Consider the following 21,333-nt stretch of genomic DNA (forward strand, 5'->3'; position numbering starts at 1 on the left):
CTGATTACATCTGAACCAGCATGTTTACTAAATCTAATACCCACCAACTACTAAAATAGTTGTTACCTTTAGTAGAATGGTCTCTTTTTAATATTAACTCGTCTTTATCTCCCGGTCTGTCTCAAGACTGCTCAAGCTGGCAGTTATACGCACCTCATTAAAGGGTAACTAAACACTAAAACAACTTTTTTTTTAGTTAATGATCTGTAAGAATGGAGCTTCATAAATGCTGTTCATTGATTCCAGTAATTTTTGACATTTGAGTTTAAAGCGTTTAATTCTACAATATATGGTTTAAAACGTCTGAGTGCTGCCCTCTTCAGGTTGAACGGTGACTACTGCAGTTGAATTTTCCTATTGGATGTTTGCGGTGGTTCGTGACGTAGCGGTTGCCGGTGACGTAGGCAGGTTCCATACAAAGAGATGCATCTCAGGTGCACGCCCCCCTCCGCTGGGCTCTGCCCACTTTTCCAGCATTTTTCAAATATTGCCAGTGGGTGGAGTCAGGCTCTGACCAGGGGTTTAGTTACCCTTTAAGAAACCACAATTAGATCCAAATGAATTGGCAAATTACAGGCCCATTTCAAATATTCCTAAAATACTGAAGTCATGTCTGCTAAATTTGCCTTTTTTGCAAAATATGTATGAACAAATTGGATGCAGGCCCCATCATAGCACAGAAACTGTCCTCATTAAAATACAAATGACTGACTTCTAGTTTCTGACCAAGGCAGAATCTCAATAACAGTTGATCTTAGTGCGGCGTCCATCTCTATAGATCATAATGTATTAGATCGACAACAAAATTACACCCATTCAGGACCGGCATTGAGTTGGTTTAGATCATACCAGTCAGACCATTACCAATTTGTCTATTTAAACAGGGAAAAATCTAAGATCTAACAAAAATTTAATTATGGAGTGCCTCAAGGATCTGTGTTAGGCCCACTGATATTTTCAAAATATATTACTGCATCTTGGCAAACATGAAATATATAAGTATCATCAGCATAAGTTGAAAATAATTCCATCACTGTTACGGCCAGCTTGTTTTAAGCCGCAACAGAAAAGGGATCAAACCCAAGCGGTTCATGAATAAAAATGGTTTTATTTTCTTTAATGTAGCGTCTGGTTGGTCCAGACAAACAAATTATTCATATTTAACGATTAATCCAGCAAATTCACTCTCACAATAAAGGTATGTGAGCCATCCCCTGAAAACTGCAACTATCATCCCAAATTATGTTAACACAGGTAGAACCTGGTCTGTTTACATCAGCAAAGATTAACTGGAGCCTCGACAAATTGCATCAGGACAGTTTTATTCAAATGGGTGAATGTACAGTAAGAAAGTTATTTCCCATACCCCGGAAAGTCCCCTAATTTTGTTTTGGAGGTCTTCTACAACATGCATCAAAGGTAAAAAAAACACAAATTTCCCCTTAATGTACAATGCACATCACCACATTTATCAATGATTCTCAAACGACTCGGTCTGTCCCAAGATTGGCCATTCTCTGATTGGCCAGAGTCTCCAGTATGTTGTGATTGGTCTATCGCGTATAGCACGTGTCAGAAACAAAAACATCCATTACCATAACTGAACGTCAGCTCCATCCTGAGGCTTCCTTCAGCTCAGCGATTATACACACTGTTTACCATATCAATATGAGTGCGAGTCCGATGATGAAACATTGGAAGAACTAGTTATTCAACCTGAATCTCCATTGCAGGGACAACTTGAGCAGGATGTTTCTCAGTGAAACGCTACTCAGTTTGAGGTTGAAGTGGTTTCAATTGTTCTGAAAAATAACTTTGCAGAGATCTTTGATGCCAGAAATAATTAGACTTTATTTTCGAACGCCGTTCCGTTCCATGGAACGGCGCTCAAACGCTCTGCCCTCCGGCCCACTGGCCCTTCGGCCTTCTAGCACTCCCGAGTATTTTCGGGAACAGAGTTATATACATACATCTTCTTCCAAACAAGGTAACACACCCTATAGATAGTTTTGGGTAAAGGTTTTGTACCATGTGACTTCTCAGAATAGAATTGGCATTCAGGGTATTTTTACAGAAGGTCTTGCAGCTTACAAAGTCACCTAGACAGAGTTCTATTAGAGGAAATAACTCATACAAGAAATAATTGTGTATTCTTATATAGCTAAATTACTTAGTTTCTAAATAATAAAATCTTCAACAAGGTACATTATGAGATGTTGCAACTGTAATTCCTCACCATCAGCATTAACAAGTGTATGTCCATCAACAAACCAATGTGTGTATTTCTATTTTATTGCGGTGCACATGCAGGAACTGTATCAATAACAGTATTAACAAGCGCATACATTAGCCGAGCACTAACGGGAATGACTTGTGTAACAAATGTTTGTAAAACAAATCTTGTTCCATCCTTTATCTTTACTCAAAGTAGTAAGAAAGACAGACAATTTGCATTAATGGACACAGTTTTAGGTAATAGTGGCCGATTGGCTGATTGGCAGAAGTATTTCAGTAAAGCCCTATTCGCACTGGATTAGTATTACCTGGTGACCCTTAGTCATTTGTAATAATTGTGGAGTTTGTCTGTGATCTTAATTCCGTGCAAATCGGCCTTGTCTGTAATTTGTAAAGTAAAAATTCCCCCACAAATGACCTACCATATTAGGCTGAACACCGAGGTCTTGTGATAATATTAGTCCGGGGCGAGTCAGTATCTGTATGATTTGGCGGGGTCGTATATAATTTTTTCAAGGTTTTTGTTTCCTGTGTGCCTTTTTATCCATCTTTCGCACAGGAACCGATTCACAAATGCGTGAGGGGATTTACAAATGCACAGAAAGCGGTTCACAAATAAATGCCAGGCAGAGTTGTGTTTGTGGCATAAACACATTTGTAAATATATATTTATTTGCAAATCTCATTTTTATTTATTTGTGAGTTTTATAATTTTTTTGTTAAACTCTTTTTTTGTGGATCTTAATCAATTTATTTGTGAATTTTAGATATGTTTGTGAATCTCTTTACATTTATTTGTGGATCATAATCTATTTATTTGGAATAATGCAACAATTCTCACCCCATACAGCTCCTCCCCCTGTAGGATACGAGGGAAGGACGCATGGAAAGAAAATGAAGACTAAGGAATCGAATTAAAGCTTTTTTATATATTGGAATACTTAATAACTCGAGCGTCAGTTCACAGCGTCATCAGCAGAGCTCAAAGGATCTGCCCTTATGTTATTAAAGTTTGGTCATTTAAAAAATTCATTATAATAAATAATATAACAAGATACCCTGTTGAAATATGTGAAATGTGTGGTTTACATAAACAGCAAAGGTTAAGTATAAATTAAGATTATTGTGACCGATGTGAAGGGGGAGGATAATTTATATGTGCGCCACGTTTAGTCTATAAAACACTTCCGCAAAGGATTCACCCGTGTATCCTTATTTATGACTCCTCTGGAAGCCTCCTTGATCCTCGCCTCCTCGTGGAGCAATTAGAGAATTGAGATGTCCTTCAAGATGGCTAGGCTCGATCGGTTTCCAGGTCATAGGATAAAGGACGGAGGAGCAAGGGGGCGAAGAGGGATATTGAGAAGCACCCATAGGCATTGATACTTTAGGCTTGTTTGAGATAAGCAAAATCTGTGCAGAACCGATCACCGGTGAACACCGCGAGATGCATGCTGGTTAGAAATGTGTCCGAGTGCGGTCCGCCTAACAAGAAACTCTTGCGAGCGCAAGGCAGCCGTGTCGGATTCTGCAGTCGTGCTGATCAAAAGCACGATGGGAAACGACTTGCTGACGACACAGCTTAATGCTCATTGGTTTAAACAACCATAATGTATTGTTCTATTTTAAAATGTCTGATATCGTGTTTTTATGTGTGTCATTTATGTTTGAGTATTCCCAAACTCTCTGATAATGTGATCTCTATATGGGTTATTTAATTGTTGTCATGTTTATAAAAAAATATATATATATATATAACATGTCATCAAAGTAAAAATTATTGACAAACACATCTTTGGTATGTAATTAAATAACAAGTAGGCTACTTTGGGTGTCTTGTTCATTATATTTATTTTCATATAAAAGCAACAGAACTGAGAGAGGAGAGAGAACTGTCCGTCTTGCCTGTACTTTTCTCACTCCTCCTCTCCTCACTGCAGCTGTCTACTCTCTCCTACTTTTCAAGCGAGGCAAGGCGCATCTCAAACAAGCCTATTGTATTGACCAGTGCTAACACCTGGAAATTCAGTGGAAATATCCTTAAATGTTAAAATTAAGTTTTTGAAAAATGTCGTTTTTATTGGACTCTGCAACCTTTTCACGAAGATGACTTGATATAATTTGTTTACATCCGCTTTTCCGATCTGCTGCTTAAGATATCATGAGACGCTTCCTCTGTCACGATAATCTTAATAACATTTTGTAGTGTGTGATGCGCTGCGATTTTCAAATCTTGTAGTGTGAGCATGTTTAAGATTTGAGGGAAGAAAATTTGCAACGATTCTCCTTAAGTGTGTGCTGCAACCAGATTTCACAAACTCCTGGGGCCTGTTTCAGAAAGGAGGTTAAGTGAAAACTCTGAGTATGTTAACCCTTAAATGAGGGAAACTCTGGGTTTTCCGTTTCAGAATGGGAGGTATGTCAAACCTGAGAAAGCAGAGTAAGTCAAACGCGTTTCTGAAAGAGAGATAACTTATACTCAGAGTCAGTTACCATGGTAACTAACTCTGTGAACCTAACCTGGTCGGGAGCAGGTTTTCTTTGGTAAACACAGAGTTTACTTCCTTTTTTAAAGAGTAGATAGGAATGTCCTTTTATACTTAGATATAAACTTAGATTCTATAGGCTACTCCACATAAAAATGTCTAAAAATGTGTGTAGATTGTTTGATGTGTAGACACATAATATTAACATTACCTCTGTAGGCCTCTCTGTGGCGTCAGAAACTGTTTCTTCATCCCCATCGTCCTGTGAAGATGAGCATTTGGTTGAGTACATTTTAAAATACTATTTGCCATAATTTCTGGTGTATTGAGCGGGCTACTTCCAGCTGCCTGGGGTTCTGTTGGGACAGGAGGCTCCAAAAGAAAGATATTACCATCAGAATCTGTTGGGAACAACGGAAAACCCAACCCAAAGTAAAATAAAATATCAAAGTGATGATATCAAAAATAGCCTATATAAAAAATAACACATATGTAGACCTCTTACATTTTATGAAGGCCCTTGAATCTTCGGGAATGAGTGGCTCTGATGAAGTCCCTCCAGGAATTCCCTCAGACATTGGCCTTCCAGCATCCAGGCTCAGGGCCATCTCCATCTCCTCTCCATTTGTCAGAGGTGGTGGTGGTGGTGCAGGTCCTGCCCCTGTTTTGCGAGCCTCTGCCTTCTTTCTGTTGGCTGAGAAGAAGTCAAATGAGAATGAACATTTAATTGTGTTAATTGACCCTTCGCAAAGACCCGGCCCCCTTAGTTACTGTCGCTATGTCCGACAAGCTACGCCGCTCTCACGCACACACCATGTTCTCACGCAGTGAAAAATGCATTGCGGATGAGAGAGGAGACTGACAATACGCTGACAGACAGGACAGACCAGGTTACTTTTCGGTTACTTTTGATATTAAACTTATTAAACAAAGTCTCACCTTTCAAATTTGGTAATTTTGAAAAAGAAATTTAATGTGTCGTGACAGATCGCTGTAGAGCCTCAGTTAAAGCTGCTCGTGAACCGATCATCTCTTCCTTCTAGTTCATTTATAGCATCAAATGAAAATAAGAAGGAATGTTGTTTTAACCGCGGAAATGCGTCAGTATATTCAGTTTTTCAAGTTCAAATCCTCCCACGTTAATCTGCTAACTCTTCTGACTGCTTTGTCGGACAAAATGGCGGATGGTGAAGTATGATTGGTCAGATCACCTGTCAATCAAGCTCTCTGCGAAGGGTCAATTAGACCTATGTCAAAAATGCTGCTGCACTGCTAGACACTGGATGCTATTTAGTTATTTAATGTCAAATGTTTGTAAAGTCAGGTAGCCTACATCCATGATATGCTCAAGCCTTACCTGATTGAATTATGTTTTTATATTTCATTTTCAGCTGCTGCCATGTTCTTTTAACGCCTGCAGGATTGCACCTACATGAAAATTAAAATTAGGTTGAATAACATACTGTTCTTCCAGTTTCACCTCTGATATTATAACAGTTGGGTAAGTTACTCTAAAATAGTTATTAATAACTACAAATGACATCTTCAACAGTGTAATTAGATTAATGTAATAATTACTATCTCTACAAAGTATTGGTCTACTTATTACTAATTACTTTTTTTAAATCACATATCAACCTCAACCACTTGAACAATGTTAGAATATCTTTGTCCTTCAGCATACAATATAACATGTTATATACAATCTTTATTCTAGCCAGCACAACTGCCACGTCTGTACATTCATTCTTTTCCAGTTGTGTCAGCTAAACATCTGGTATTCATTAATGGAGGATGGAATAGCCCCCTCCTCTGAATGTTCGTTCTTTCTATACATTGTGTGTTTGAAAAGCTTCTAGGATCCCCGGGATCTGTTGGAAATCTAACAGGATACTGCCCATATAAAGAAAGCTGTTATATAATGTCTATATGATATCTATGATGTAATGTGTAGTTTTATTGGATAGATTTGGTATTACTCCCCTTTAGACTTACAATATATACCATAAATAAAGGATATAAAAGACCAAGATTTGGGGCACTTTTCGTTTGGACCATTTCATTTCCATTTCTAACAAACAATACAAAAAAGAAACTGCACTTTTAATGCTTTCAAATTAACAATATATAATTGCATGAATTATTCTTGAATTGACCAAAGTGTGTAGAGGGAGAAGGTTACATTAAAAATATACCTTTTTAAAAATTTATGTTAAATCCACTATTGTTTTATACAGAATTGTTCAATAGTCTATGCAGTATTTAATGCAATGACATCAGATTTTACTTTATATTACAGAAGAATTAAGAGTAATTCCTTTAAATAAATTACAGTATTTACATACTTGGTAATTAATTACACACACAACACTGTATAACAGTAATTATATATGAGCAACTATTTTAATGGCTGTAACATAATGGCTTTTATAGTTGTGGTGCACGCGCTTAACTCAGAGTCAGTCATAGAGTTGATTGACCTTACTCATTTCTACTGTTCTGCAACCCAAAACTCAGAGTTTCCCATCTCAGGATAAGTCAACTCAAAGTTCAAGTTTTAACTCAGAGTTGGTTGGTTGAACCTCCTTATTGAAACGGGCCCCTGTGTGAGCCAGGCATATAAGAGCGTGTGTGTTTCAGAGTTGGCAACCCTGTGATTAATTACCGGGGCTCCGCCCTAAAGACGTCCAGATTGCCTGTGAGTGTTAAATCAACCTGTTCTGAATTATTAAGAGTGTTTAAATAACGCTGGCATCAATGCAACTGATTTAGAGTTAAACCGTAGAGCAGTTGAACAGTGTGGATCCTAACAGAAGTGGTGCTGGTTTTTTGACAGAGACTCTTGATTTCTGTCTAGTCTTGGATGATTGCTCTTCATGGCTGTCAGGGAGATTTGTGTTTGGAAAGTGCTCATTTTAGCCCTTTTCCTCTTTGCTGTTGATGGACAGGAAAGGCCGTAAGTACCATGGTTCACAGTGAATAGAAGTGGTCTAATGTTTATGCTGATGCAGTTTTAAAGGTGGCTAAATGAATCCCAAAAGCTTCAACTGTTTGATTAAAAGTTAATTTATGTACTCTTTGCCCATCTAGTGGTCAAATGATGAATAGGACCCACCAAACTATTGTTCATTAGATGTTATACTCACTGTAGAGTCAAATGATGACAAGCTCCTCCTCTCTGGAGCTCTAAGGGGGTGGAGTTATAGAGTTGTGGGTGGGATTAAGGTGTTGTTGGATATTATAGCTCCACCCATTAGGCCCAAAATATATTTAAGTGGTCAAACTTCAATTTGTTCCATTGTCAGACAGGAAACGTGAACTTGTGTGAAAAGGCTTGCATTTTGCTGTTTTCCAAAGTTCAACTCTGACCTGAGAATTCGCATCACGTGAAGACGAGTGACCAGTAGAACATCACCGCTTGACCTCTTTGCTGAATGAAAATTAAATTATTTGTAGTGAAGTTGAGTAGGGTTTTTTTTTTTTTGGTAATGTTTGAGTGTTACTATTTGTTATGTTAAGTTCATGTTTATAAAAATATGGGACATGAAGTTGCATACAAGTTGACTTTGAAAATTATAACGCAAATTGAAATGAGAATTTACATTTTAATTTGTCTTGTCACTATTGCATGAGTTTTGTTAAAACTGTTTGCAGTTTCTTTCACGTTTGCCTTTTCATTATAATATCAGCAGACTTGCCTCGATATTGAAGTTAAAATGAAATGTTATATCACCAATTGCATTTTCTTTTTTCAATTTGACAGGGATGCATTGTGACTGAAATTAATTGGTTTCAATTGTCTTTTGCGTACAGTTTTCTATAGTAAAATGGTGAATCTGGTTTTAGTTAATTAGCACTTAATGTACTTAAAATTGGTGGGCAATTATATACATGGATTTCTACTGTAGTGATAAATAGATTGAACCACCTTAAAAGTAACCTGTCGCTTCAGATAACATTTGTATTGAAGACCTCATGCCACTAGGTGGTGACTAATGCAAAACTATATTGTCATTGAATCATTCAAGAGATTTGTTCAAAAACACTTGAGTAATGAAGGATTAAAAAAAATCTAATTTTTTAAATTAGCTACAGTAATTAACATTTTATCAGAACCTCTAGTACAGTGTTTCCCACCCATATTCCTGGAGGCCTCAAAACACTGATTAGGGAAACATCCGAAATGTGCAAACACCTGATTCAAATCTTCAGCTTAGAGACTCCAAGACCTAGGAATGTCCTTGGGAAATATTGCGCTAGTAAACATGCTATCTGTTCAAAATCGTGCAGCTCTAATACCACCCCACCTTCCCACTCCAACCCAATTGCTTTGGGCTATTTTTGATTGGCCATTAGGCTTGTTTTGAAGCACAGACTTGGCAGCCACCCTCTGTAAGTGTTTAACCAATGTGCACATTCTGACCTGATTTCCTCTTAGTCTCTGAACCTAAACTTGTTTACACAGGTTATTCATGGTTATGTTCCCTGCAGTGATTGAAACTGCATCGGATGCGAAATTGTGTGCAAGTCTTCTGAAACCCCAAGAGAGTCTCACAATGACAGTTTCTCTGCTTGATGATGAAAACAGGACTACTCAACTTGTGCGGCTAGTTTCTTCAAAGGCATTTCACCGCTGCTTTAGTTTCCAGGTCTGTCATTATATGCAAGTGGGACATATTTTTTTTTTTTGTCTGGTTTGTAGTTAAACAGAGTTTCTCTACAGGCTCCTCAAATAGATGGAGAGTCTGTCCAGACACTCAAGGTAGAAGTTCAAGGGAAGGTCTTCAGTGCGACTGAAGAGAGGAAAGTCATGTTCAGACGTTACCTGCCTTTGACCTTCATCCAAACAGACAAACCCATCTACAATCCAGGACAAACGGGTGAGCTGCGAATGATCCTTTTTTTAATATTAAGTGTAGAATGTCCATTACACTAGTTCTGATCATCTTCAAGTGCATTACGCAATAAATGTGAGTTTATTGTTATTTTTGCAGTGAATTTCAGAGTTGTCACCATGGATGCCGAATTTGTGCCCGTTGATCAGATGGTAAGGCCTGGCCATGAACAAATTGCATGTAAAAATAACCTGCAATAAATTTGCAGAGTTTTGTACTTTTGCTGCATAAATGTTTGTGCTTTTTAAATGCCTAATATTTCTGTCTTTGTCTTACAGTACAATCTGGTGGTGGTGGAGGTGAGAATTTTTGGCTCTTGTGCAGGTCTTTGAATGGAGCTGATGCAGCTCTTTGCACTTTTTCCAGAGCTGTTAATTGTTTTAATAGGACAATCAGAAGAACCGGATTGGTCAGTGGACAAATATTTCCTCAATGAGCTGGATATTGCAGCTTTCTCACGAGTTAAACCCAGAGGCTCAGATAGGGATGTACATACTAAAGGCTTTTATTGGTGATCAGATGATCTCTCAGGTTTTTGAGGTGAAAAAATATGGTAAGTCATTCTTTATAAAATGTGCAGTAGTTAAATGACAGAACGGTCTTATCTAAAGCATTTTGTTTCTGGTTCAGTGTTACCCAAGTTTGATGTGACCGTAAACGCACCCCAGATGTACAGCGTTGCAGATGTGGGACTGAACGTTGAAGCTTGTGCCAAGTGAGTGATGCTTTTATTTTCTTGCTGCCACATTTCTTGTCTTGTGGTTGGTCACTTGACCTTGTGACCTTGTTCCTTGTGACCTTTCCCAGATACACATATGGCCAACCTGTACCTGGTAAAGCCTTGGTGGAAGTATGTCGCAAGCCATTTCCATATGTTGTAGCTCCTGATTTGACCCGTTGGTGCCTGAATCAAACTGCAGCGGTGTGACTCCTGCCTTAATGGCGATGGTATTTCTTCTGCTTGTGCTTGACTGGAATTTGACACTTTGTTCTTCTACCAGATGAATGTCACAGGCTGTGCCTCCCTTACTGTTGATGCATCAGTGTTTTTCAACACCAAATTTGAAAATAATATGCAAGACACTTTTCTTGTAAATGTAAACCTCACTGAGGAGGGAACAGGTGAGCTATTGGCTGCTCTGAACCAACAGCACATGTATGGAGGAAGTTGACTGGTTAATTCGGTGCATTTGTTTCTCTTTCCCCAGATGTAGTGATGTCAAAATCTGCAACTGTGTCCATTACGTTTGAAGTCGGCAAGGTCACGTTTGTGGACATCCCAGATCATTTTGAGCCTGGATCAATGATTAATGGAAAGGCAAGTAAAAGTTAATTCCTTGTCGAAGAAGCCTTCACATTGGTTCCCTTTCCCAACAGATCTCAGCGTCTCGTTTCGATGGTACTCCAATCGCAAACAAAGTGGTTTATCTCCTGGATGGGAACAGCTGGCCCAATAAACTGCTGCAGAATCGGACCACAAATCAGAACGGACTGGCCACGTTCTCTCTCAACACTGCTAATCTTCCTAAAGCTGCTCTCAATCTTGTGGTATGATTTGCTATTTGTATCTTGTGAAATGTAGACTTAATCTCTCACAAGAAACTGATTCCATTTGTTCCCCAGGCAAGTGTGACTCCAGATGTTGTTTATGGTTACAAATCGCCATACTTCACTACAGATACAAGGGTTGTTCAGCTTCTCCATCCTGATTCTCCCAACAACCCATCTAGTGAACTGACTATAGTGAAGCTCGAGCAGCCACTCAAATGTGGTGCTGTGATTCCAGTGACAGTGAAGTATACTTTTGTTGGAGAGGCTGGCGACTACAGTGTTGACATCATCTATATGGTGAGTGGATATTAGTTTTTATTTTTATTGCTTTGGCTTGTTTAACCAGCACATTTTATGCACCCATTTGTCCCTTGTCAGGTCATGTCCAGAGGAGTGATCGTCCTCCATGGATTTCGGACAGTCACAGCGAGGGCTTCTAATACAGTCATGAACGGCTCTGTGTCGTTCCAGCTGTCTGTCAGTGTCGATATGGCTCCAGTATCACAGGTTCTGGTCTATTGTGTTCTGCCCAGTGAGAATGTTGTTGTTGGTAGTGTGTCGTTTGACACCGAAATGTGTCTCCAAAACCAGGTATGATGTGCACTAGCATCTTTTGGCTTCAAGTGGGGAATGGTGACGTGTCCTACAGCTTGTTGGTTCTTGTTCTAGGTGTCTCTACAATTCTCTCCTGCTACGGCCGTTCCTGCTGAGGGAAATGTTCTGACTGTCTCTGCTCAAGCAGGATCTCTGTGTGGCATCAGTGCAGTAGATCAGAGCATCCGGATCATGGAGCCAGGAAGACGTCTGAGTGCTAAAATGGTATCCATGTGCTGTTGATTCAAATTCTTGTTGGTCTTGACATCCAGGTTCAACTTTAGAGTTTGAGTATTGCTGATGGAGCAATTCAACAAACCCATGCTATTATGTGGCTGTTTTGATAGAATTTTTAAAATTGCATTTAATGCCTAACATTATAAACGTTGTCCATAACATGCCAAACATTAATGCATTTATTTAAAGTGTCGCACATGACTCTGGAAAATTTGTTTTTCATGGTCCCAGGTTTTTGACTTGCTCCCAGTGCGATCGCTATCAGGTTACCCATACGGTGTTCAGGATGAACCAGAGTGTCTAGATTTTCAACCCATTCTGCCTTTTCAACCCATTGAAGCTTTTCGTAGAGATCGTCGAAGTCTTCATAAGAATCCTCCCTACACTTTTCCTACAAATCAAGCCTACGCGACCTTCAAGGTAGAAATCTATTCATGACAATGTAGTCACAATGCGGAGTCACTGACTTAATCTGTCTTGTGTTTTGACTTGTCGCTCTGTCAGAGCCTGGGAATGAAGATTGCAACAAATCTCGATGTGCGAGCCCCACCATGCCCAGAGTATTCCAGATTTCTAGAAGGTAGGTCTACGCAGAGGGCATTCTTTCAGTGAAAACAAATTGTTTTGGATGGATTTAAATATCAATATTTATAAATGGAACAAGTGGGGCAGTCATAAGTGGGGCAGCGTCTGCACACACTGACAGTTCTGAGTAAGTGGGTGTAATATCACTTGTCTCTTTCAGAGACTTTTCATGGTCTTCCTGTGGCAATGGCTGAATTGACTTGGCATGCAGAGGTTCCGGCTGAAATGGCTCCTCTAGAAGCAGAACGTGCTGGAAGCGACACTTCCTCTTTTGAAGTGACCGTCAGGACATACTTTCCAGAAACATGGCTCTGGCAGCTTGCTGAAGTGGGGTTAGTGAACCATCTTGTATTCCTTCTAAAGCTACTTGCCCACATTTTACTTCTCTTCCCCTTATTTCTCTTCTGCTGTCCTTCATTTATCTTCTGCTGTCCTTCAGAGACACTGGATCCACACGAGTTCCTCTCGTTGTTCCTGACACCATCACCACATGGGAGACTGAGGCGTTCTGTCTGTCCTCAAAAGGTTTTGGTCTGGCTCCTCCTGCTCTGCTGACAGTCTTCCAGCCCTTCTTCCTGGAGCTCTCCCTGCCGTACTCCATCGTCCGTGGGGAGTCTTTTGATCTGAAGGCCACGGTCTTCAGCTATCTGTCCAAGTGCATCATGGTCTGCCATGGTTTATTTCTCTATATAATGGATCTGTGTGAAGGTCATGTCTTTGCTCCATGTGCTGTTTTATTGGCAGGTTAAAGTAACTCCAGCTTCATCCACAAACTTCACTCTTGAACTATATACTGATCCGTATTCATCCTGTCTTTGTGCCAATGGGAGAAAGACCTTTAAATGGGCACTATCCGCTTCTGTTCTTGGTCAGTTTTGGACCGCCTGTCTCAAAATTAGTGGTGTATATTGGGTGTTGCTCACTTCCCGTCTGTGACTGCAGGAGCTGTCAATGTGACTGTCAGTGCTTCAGCTGAACCATCACAGACTCGATGTGGCACTGAGGTCGTGACTGTGCCAACGAGAGGACGCATTGACGTAGTCACTCGAAGTCTACTTGTCCTGGTAAGTGGTAACCAGCCTTCTGGAGTTTGATCATGGAGCTCATGTTTTACTGATGTGGTGTTTTATTGCTTTATAGCCTGAAGGAGTTGAAAGGACAAACACCCAGAGTTGGTTACTGTGTCCAAAGGGTTTGTTTTCACTCAATGATTCCCCAATACATTCTCCCTGTACAGCCAAACATTAGCCTTGAGTTCACTCTGTATATGCTTGTGAGCTATCATTAGAAAGCATGGCATTAGTTTTCACTGCTATGCTGATACTGAGCTGTATTTCTTTGCTCCCTTATGAAATTGACCAATTCACAAAAATTAACAGACTGCATAGCTTATATAAAAAACTGTATGACTAGTAATTTCCTACTACTATCTGAATCTCTTATTTAAAAGCCACGCTTCTAGTATCTGTAAAACCGCATTCTTCCACCTTAAAAATATATCCAAATTAGGACATGAATGCATATGCTCTCAATGAAAAATGCAGAACAGCTAGTACATGACCTCAAGGCTAGATTATTGTAATGCTTTAAATGGGTGGTTGCCCTGCACGCATAGTGGACCAGCTGTAGTTTGATAATCAAACTAGTTTGATTTCTTACAGAATCAGGAAATATGACCATATTAGCCGGTTCTGTCAACACTGCATTGGCTTCCTATTAAACATTGAATCAATTTTTAAATATTGCTGATTACTAAAAGCACTAAATGGTTTAGCTCCCCAGCACTTGAGCGAGCTCTTAACGCATTTTAGTACTTCGTCTAATGCGATCTCAAATTCTGTCCCTTTGATGCCTAGAATATCAAAATCAACTGCTGGCGGTAGATAATTGTATATTTAGCACCTAAGCTTTGGAACGGTCTTCCTACAATTTTTCAGGAAGCAAACACTGTCAGTTCAAATCTGGACTAAAAAAACATCTCTTTAACCTAGCATACACATGGCACATTATCAACTTCTATAATTCAATGTTAGGCTCCATAGGTTAGGTCAGCCGCAACTTCCCATAAGACCTGATGTACTCGTTTTATAAGAATGCAGTCTACGCTAATATTAGCCTGTTTACCATAGTCCACTGTAATCCAGATCTAATGAAGGACCTGCGCCTGGACACGACAACGCATTTTATTATCAATTGATTCCCGTTTGCATGGATCCGTGGAAACTACTAACGATTTCATATGCAGGCCAGACAAGTAATTTGTGAAGAGACTCGTCTGCACACGCATATTCAAAAACTCACACCTATAGACTGACGGTGTTGCACGCTTTTTTATTTTTTTCATGTTTTTAAAGTTTGAAATGGATTCCAATGTGCACGTTTTGACTAACGTCATTTATCTTCGTGCAATGTTTGCATTCTTGAGCCACACAACTGTCCTGCAAATGAGTGGCCAGAACGCATTAAGTTCTGGGGCCTGTACCATGATGGTAGTTGAACAAACTCAGGGTTGCAGGATTAGTTTTGAGTTGACAAAACCAATCCAACCAGGCTTTGTTGGTACCATGATGCTGATCATCAACTTTCTCAAGGTTTAGAGAGAATTAAACATTTAAATCTCACATGTAGTTATTTTATAGCTTCATCTATTGATGCTAAAGTCTATTTATATTACCTTTTATATATTCATTTAAACTGCGTAATCACAGATGTACAATTTTAGTTCGTCAATTAAGTGTATAATTACATAAATCTAAATCATACAAATTTATTCTAAATAAGCATCACTTAAAAACCAGACGATTTTGTCTTTAAAAATCATTTGCTATGTAGTTACCTTTTAATTTGGAGTAGAAACAGGTGGAGTGACTTTATCGCATCAGGCATGTGTCACTTTGCTCACAGCTGATTGGTCCCAAGTTCGGTTTGCAACCTCTTACCTGGAACATAACCTGCCCTGGACCAGGTTAGCCGTGGAGCGTAAGTCACTATTGCGGTGAACACTGCTTAAAGCCAAACCACTTTCATGGTCCCTAAAACCCAGGGTTGTCGCGAACTAAACTTGAATCATATCTGGCTAGCCACCTAAACCGGCTTCATGGTATAGGCCCCTGTTTTCAGTTAAAACGCTTGTCTAAGAGGCCCCTAATTTAAAAATAATGATCTTTGGAGTTGAAGAGAATCAAACTGACTTTTGCTGGACCATAATTTTAACAGATTGTTTTGGCTTTACAGCAGCTCTAGAATACTTTAATTTCCTATTATCACTTCAAAGCTGCTTTGAAACCATCTGTTTTAAGTGCTATATAAATGACGTTGAGTTGACTAGAGCTCAATACTGATCCATTCTTTTCGGTCTGCAGGAAAAGTTCTTTCTGAAGATGTGACTCTGAGGTTTCCAACAAATGTGGTTCAAGGATCTGCCAGATGCTCAGTTTCAGTCCTCGGTAAAACATGTAATTCTGTAAAAACTGTCAGGTAATATTTAGCAGAATAACTTTTTTTCTGATCTGGGTTTTATATTTGACTTCTTGTAGGGGACATAATGGGTCGTGCACTGAAGAATCTGGATAGGTTACTACAGATGCCGTATGGCTGTGGAGAACAAAATATGATCATTCTTGCTCCCAATATTTACATTCTGTTGTACCTTGAAGTAACGGGGCAACTCACTGCAGCAATCCGAGAGACTGCCACAGGCTTCCTGAGGAGCGGTATGGAAAATCCACTTTATATGTGTAGGAGACTAAATTCCAAGAAGGTTTAGTCTTCTCCCCTTGGACTGTGCCAGACTGTTTACCAGCCTTCCTGACTAATTTACATATGGATTTTAACCTTATCAGGATACCAAAGACAACTGAACTACAGACACAATGATGGTTCATACAGCACATTTGGTAATGATGAATCAAATACATGGTGAGTCTCTCACTGTTTTACTGTTCTGTGTAATCTGTGGCACCAGCCGTTTATAAGTTCAGTTTGTGACCTTCTCCACGGCCAGGTTGACCACCTTTGTCATGAGGTCTTTTGGTCTAGCGAGGCAATTTATCTTCATTGATCCACATGTCCTGCAGAGTGCAAAGGATTGGTTGATCATCAAGCAGGGATCAGATGGCTGTTTCATTCAGCAGGGAACTCTGTACCATAGTGACATGAAGGTGCATTACATGTTAAACTGTGCTCTAACCAATTGACATGGTGTGTGACGTTTCTTCTAAATGATTGTATTTGTATGTTTTTAGGGTGGAGTTGGTGACGGTGTAACCATGACTGCCTACATTGTTGCATCGCTGCTTGAACTAGGTGTCCCCACCATGGTAAAAACATCACCAGTAGTTATGAGCTACTTAAGCATCCAGGTGACCTTCCTTTTCTAGCGGTCTAATATTGGCTTTGATTTTTCAGGATACTGTCATTACAAATGGTCTGTCATGCTTGAGGCCTGTCGTTGGGAACCTGGGAAACACTTACACCACGGCTCTGCTGGCCTACACCTTCAGTCTGGCTGGAGAGACCACCACTCGATCACAGCTTCTAAATTCCTTGGACAACCTTGCCATTTCTGATGGTGAGATTTACCAGTCTCTCGATGGTTCATCGGGGTCTTTGGCTTTAACTTCCCCCTCCATCTTAAGGCACTAAGCTCCATTGGTCTCAGACGACATCTGGTGATACTCTGGCGGTGGAGATCAGCTCTTACGTGCTGCTAGCAGTTCTCGCTGTTCAGCCTCTCACGACAGCTAATCTGGGCTATGCTAACCGTATTGTCAACTGGCTCGTGACCCAACAGAATCCCTATGGAGGCTTCTCCTCCACCCAGGTGCCTCCGACTACCAAACATTAGTGCAATCATTTATGAGGAGGTTTTTAATCTAGTGCTTGTTTTTAGGACACAGTGGTGGCTCTCCATGCCCTGTCTGTGTACGCTGCTCAAGTGTTCAGCTTGGACGGCTCCAGCACAGTTACCGTTCAGTCCTCAGTAGTAGGAGGAGACTCTTATAGCTTCAAAGTGGATCGGGACAATAGGCTGCTGTATCAGGAGAAGCGGCTGAAGAATGTTCCCGGCAAATATAGTGTTAAAGCGTCAGGATCCACTTGTCTGTCTGTGCAGGTGTGTATCTTAACCCCCCTGTTTCTGTTGTGTACATCCAAATGTTACTGTACTTTGTTTGCTCTGCACTCATACTGTAGGTTGCATGTTTCTACAACATCCCAACACCCGCTAAAGCTGCCAAAACACTGAGCATCGAAGCAAAGGTGACTGGAGACTGCCAACCCCTTGGAGCCAATCTGATGTTAAACTTCATTGTTAAGTAAGAAGAGCTGAATTTGTGTCCTGAAATCAGCTAGTGTTTGACTAACATAGGGGAGCTGTGTTCTTGATCCTGTTGACTCAACCTCTTTATTCCCCATCCCCCTCATTCAGATACAATGGTGTAAAAGCAAGCACTAACATGGTTCTAGTGGACATTAAGCTCATGTCAGGCTTCACGGCAGATACGTCACCGGTTCGTATGCGTTTGAGATTTAGAAAGTCCTAAGATGCTTGATTGTCCAGTTGCAATTGTCTGTAAACAATGGTCTTTTCCCCTCAGCTTGAATTATTTGACCCGATAATAGAACGAGTTGATGCTGAAGATGATCATGTCCTAGTGTATCTGAAAGCGGTGAGACTGTACACTGGGTATATTACTAGCTGCTGTCTTGAGTGCTGTGTGTGCATCTGTGCTGTTCATGCTTTGTCTCGCAGGTTCCCAAAGGCGTCCCCATGAGTTACACTCTGCAGCTGAAACAGGTTCTTGCAGTGAAAAATCTCAAGCCAGCAGTCATAAAGGTTTATGACTACTATCAGACATGTACGTTTTCATCCTAATCATTCATTGCTCTGGCTGAATTCAGTGAATATGATCCAGGTCATTCTGTTCCCCTTTCAGGTGATTCATTTGAGACCACCTACACGTCCCCTTGTCCATGATTTGATTCAGTACTGGCTTTAGGACTCATGACTTAATAAAACCGCTTTTATACAATCAGTCCTCTTTGTTGTCTTTTGTTTGTCATTGCATGTTCATCAGTTTCTATTCATCCTGTGATCCTTCAAATCCTTGTAACGTGACTAAAATGTAGTTCACATTTTCCAGAAAAAGGTTAATCTGTAAACAGAAGTTTAAAATTCATGGTTTTAAAGGTTTTTTGCATTTAAAACAGCTGTATTTTGCTTGCAAGCATTTCTCAATGACTGTTGCAGATGAGAGAAAAAAAAAAGCTCCAACATGGCAGTTTTTTTTCTAGATGAAGGCATTCAGTTATGCATTAGACTAATATCAGTGTAGCCAGTTTTACTATAACAAACTAGAAAGCATTAGCTTATTATCCTTAATGCATCTTAAGTTCATCTTGCAAAAGTCAGAAATCACCAATTGCTCTTTATTGAATAACTTTAGAAGATTAATCTATTTTATACAGGGACTATGCCATGTTTTACTTCAATTTCTATACCTGAGAATTTTGATCTTTCACTCAAATTTGAACCACAAAGCCACCTCTTCCAAGCGCTTTTTTAAAATTTTTTTGATATGGGAATTTGTGTGACTTTGTCCCCCTCAGTGTTTATGGTGGTTACAGCTCTGGTTAAGCAGTAAAGTATAGTCCACAACTACACCTCGGAATAATAGCATGGCCACAACATACAGAACACATTCCCACGGTGATTAGACATTACTCTTTCAAAAATACCTTCTCTAGGCCGAGTCACCAACATTTGGTATTTGACCAATGAAAATGTGTACAATTAAACCATTTACCTAAGGAGCCATATTGAGATTCCCATATTTTGGGGATTGAACCATTTAAAAATGAAAATACTGAAAGAAAAGTTTAAGAACCAGAATTGAAACACATTTTGAGAAATCTTTATTACTTTTTGAGTTACAAGCATGCCAACTTTGTTTAAAATAGGGGAGAAGGTTTTTTTCCAGTTACCATTGGTATGTTAAAGATAATACAAAACTCAATAAATAGTGATGACTACAAGTTTAGCTTACACACCCCCTATGTTAATATGAATGGGTGCTCGCTATTGATGTGCACAGTTTATTCGTGTGAAGCTCATTTAAGGAATGTTTTAGTGCTGCTCAAAAAGTTACACAACCACTGGAAGTCGTCACTGCCATCTGACTGCTCACTCAACCATGAGGAATGTAAATATAACTTAACCAAACCTCTTTCCAGAGACCTTGGCATTATTGATAATACAGAAGAGGCTCTACAAGTAAGCATTCTCACCAATCTTTCAGATAAATCAGCTGACCATCTCCCTCCACTTTACATTAATTCTAAATGATTGAACAGCTCCTGTTTGGAGTGTTCTCATACTGTCAAGGTAAAAGACCTTGACTGGTGCCTCAAACTAATAGAGGAGGAAGGCATATGATGTACACATAACCACACCTTAAGTGACGAAAATCCAAAAAAGGTGACGCGAGTACCAATCACTACATCACATGGCGTCCTTGGACGGATGGAATTAAAATCACCTCAACCCTATATATTGTGTTGATAATCAATATTACAGCCATTGATTTGCTTAAATTGACCAACTGCTCTTAAATATTTTGCCTTTAAAAGTATGTTTTTACGTGTTTTCTAAATGTAGGGGAGAGCGGGGCACAACCTAACGTGGGGGTCATTGTAACACCCTTGTTTTAAATACTTCCACACATGCTAGCATGATGAAACTTGGTGTATTTATTAGTTGCCATATCAACACTATATAGAGAAAACAATTTGCCAAAATTCCGAAATCTTTGGAGGATATCACTGAACATTTATTTGACCATAGTGTACCAAAGCTCAACAAGAGGTATCCCCTAGAGGTGTCTTTATGTATGTGACATCATGCATGATAAAACCCACATTAAAAACTTTGGTCCCATATGGTTTAAATGTAGATTTTGGTTTGAGTTTTTTCTTATAAATGAGATGATCAAATTTTCTAATGTATATCATAATATACAGTTTTCTTAAAATAGCTTACTGATCTGGACTAAAATGTATGTACACGTAATGTGCGTTTTATCATACTCTGTCTTTAGTTCTTTTTGCATGTATCTCATAAAGGTGTGTGTTTGCTCAGTTACTTCCATGTTTGTGATGTTGCTGGCAGATCCATATTGTAAAAGTCTGTTTGCAAAGCCTGCGTAGAAACTTCAACTGAATTACCAAATACAGTGAAATGTACCAAACACCAATACACTTTCCTTTCCTAGCATTAGGATCTTTTGGAAGGTAATGGTTTTGATCTTTTTTCATTCTCATGTAACTATTCACTAACACTCCAGTGGGCGACGCCAAAGGAGCGGGGATGTAGAAAAGTGTTGATATTATTCTGCAGAGGCAGTCTACAGCTGCCCTGTGACATCACAAGTCTACACTTATGAGATCCAGTTGTTTTCTGGCCTTGGTTTCAAAAGGCTATTTTTGGAATAAGGATGTTTTGAATCTTACAGGGAATTTTTTAGATCAAGGACGATTTGAATTCTCAGCTCATGACCCCTTTAAGAATGACAATAACTCAGGGTTAAGTTAAGTGTAAAAGCCCTTAATTTACACAAAGCTTATTACCATGGTTGGAAGAGAAAAGGTTAAGCTTGCCAGTTGATTATTGAAGATTCACCTGCAAGCAAAGCGCCACATTTTAAAGGCTTAGTTATAAAAAAAAAAAGTTAAAAGAACCATAACTGTTGAGT

General features: G+C 39.5%; 1 long non-coding RNA gene across 1 annotated transcript; it reads right to left on the minus strand.

Annotated features, from left to right (window-relative positions):
• Nucleotides 1-4,935: 4,935 nt before the first annotated feature.
• On the minus strand, nt 4,936-6,111 carry LOC143711192 (uncharacterized). Its single transcript, XR_013194775.1, has 3 exons — nt 6,079-6,111; nt 5,227-5,415; nt 4,936-4,983 (listed from the first exon to the last, which is right to left on the minus strand). It is a non-coding gene; the product is annotated as an uncharacterized LOC143711192 (long non-coding RNA).
• Between the last annotated feature and the right edge of the window lie 15,222 nt (nt 6,112-21,333).

Source organism: Siphateles boraxobius, unplaced genomic scaffold (genome assembly GCF_051911475.1).
Source record: "Siphateles boraxobius isolate OS27281-9 unplaced genomic scaffold, OSU_SipBor_1 49, whole genome shotgun sequence".
In the NCBI taxonomy this organism is placed as follows: Eukaryota; Metazoa; Chordata; class Actinopteri; order Cypriniformes; family Leuciscidae; genus Siphateles; species Siphateles boraxobius.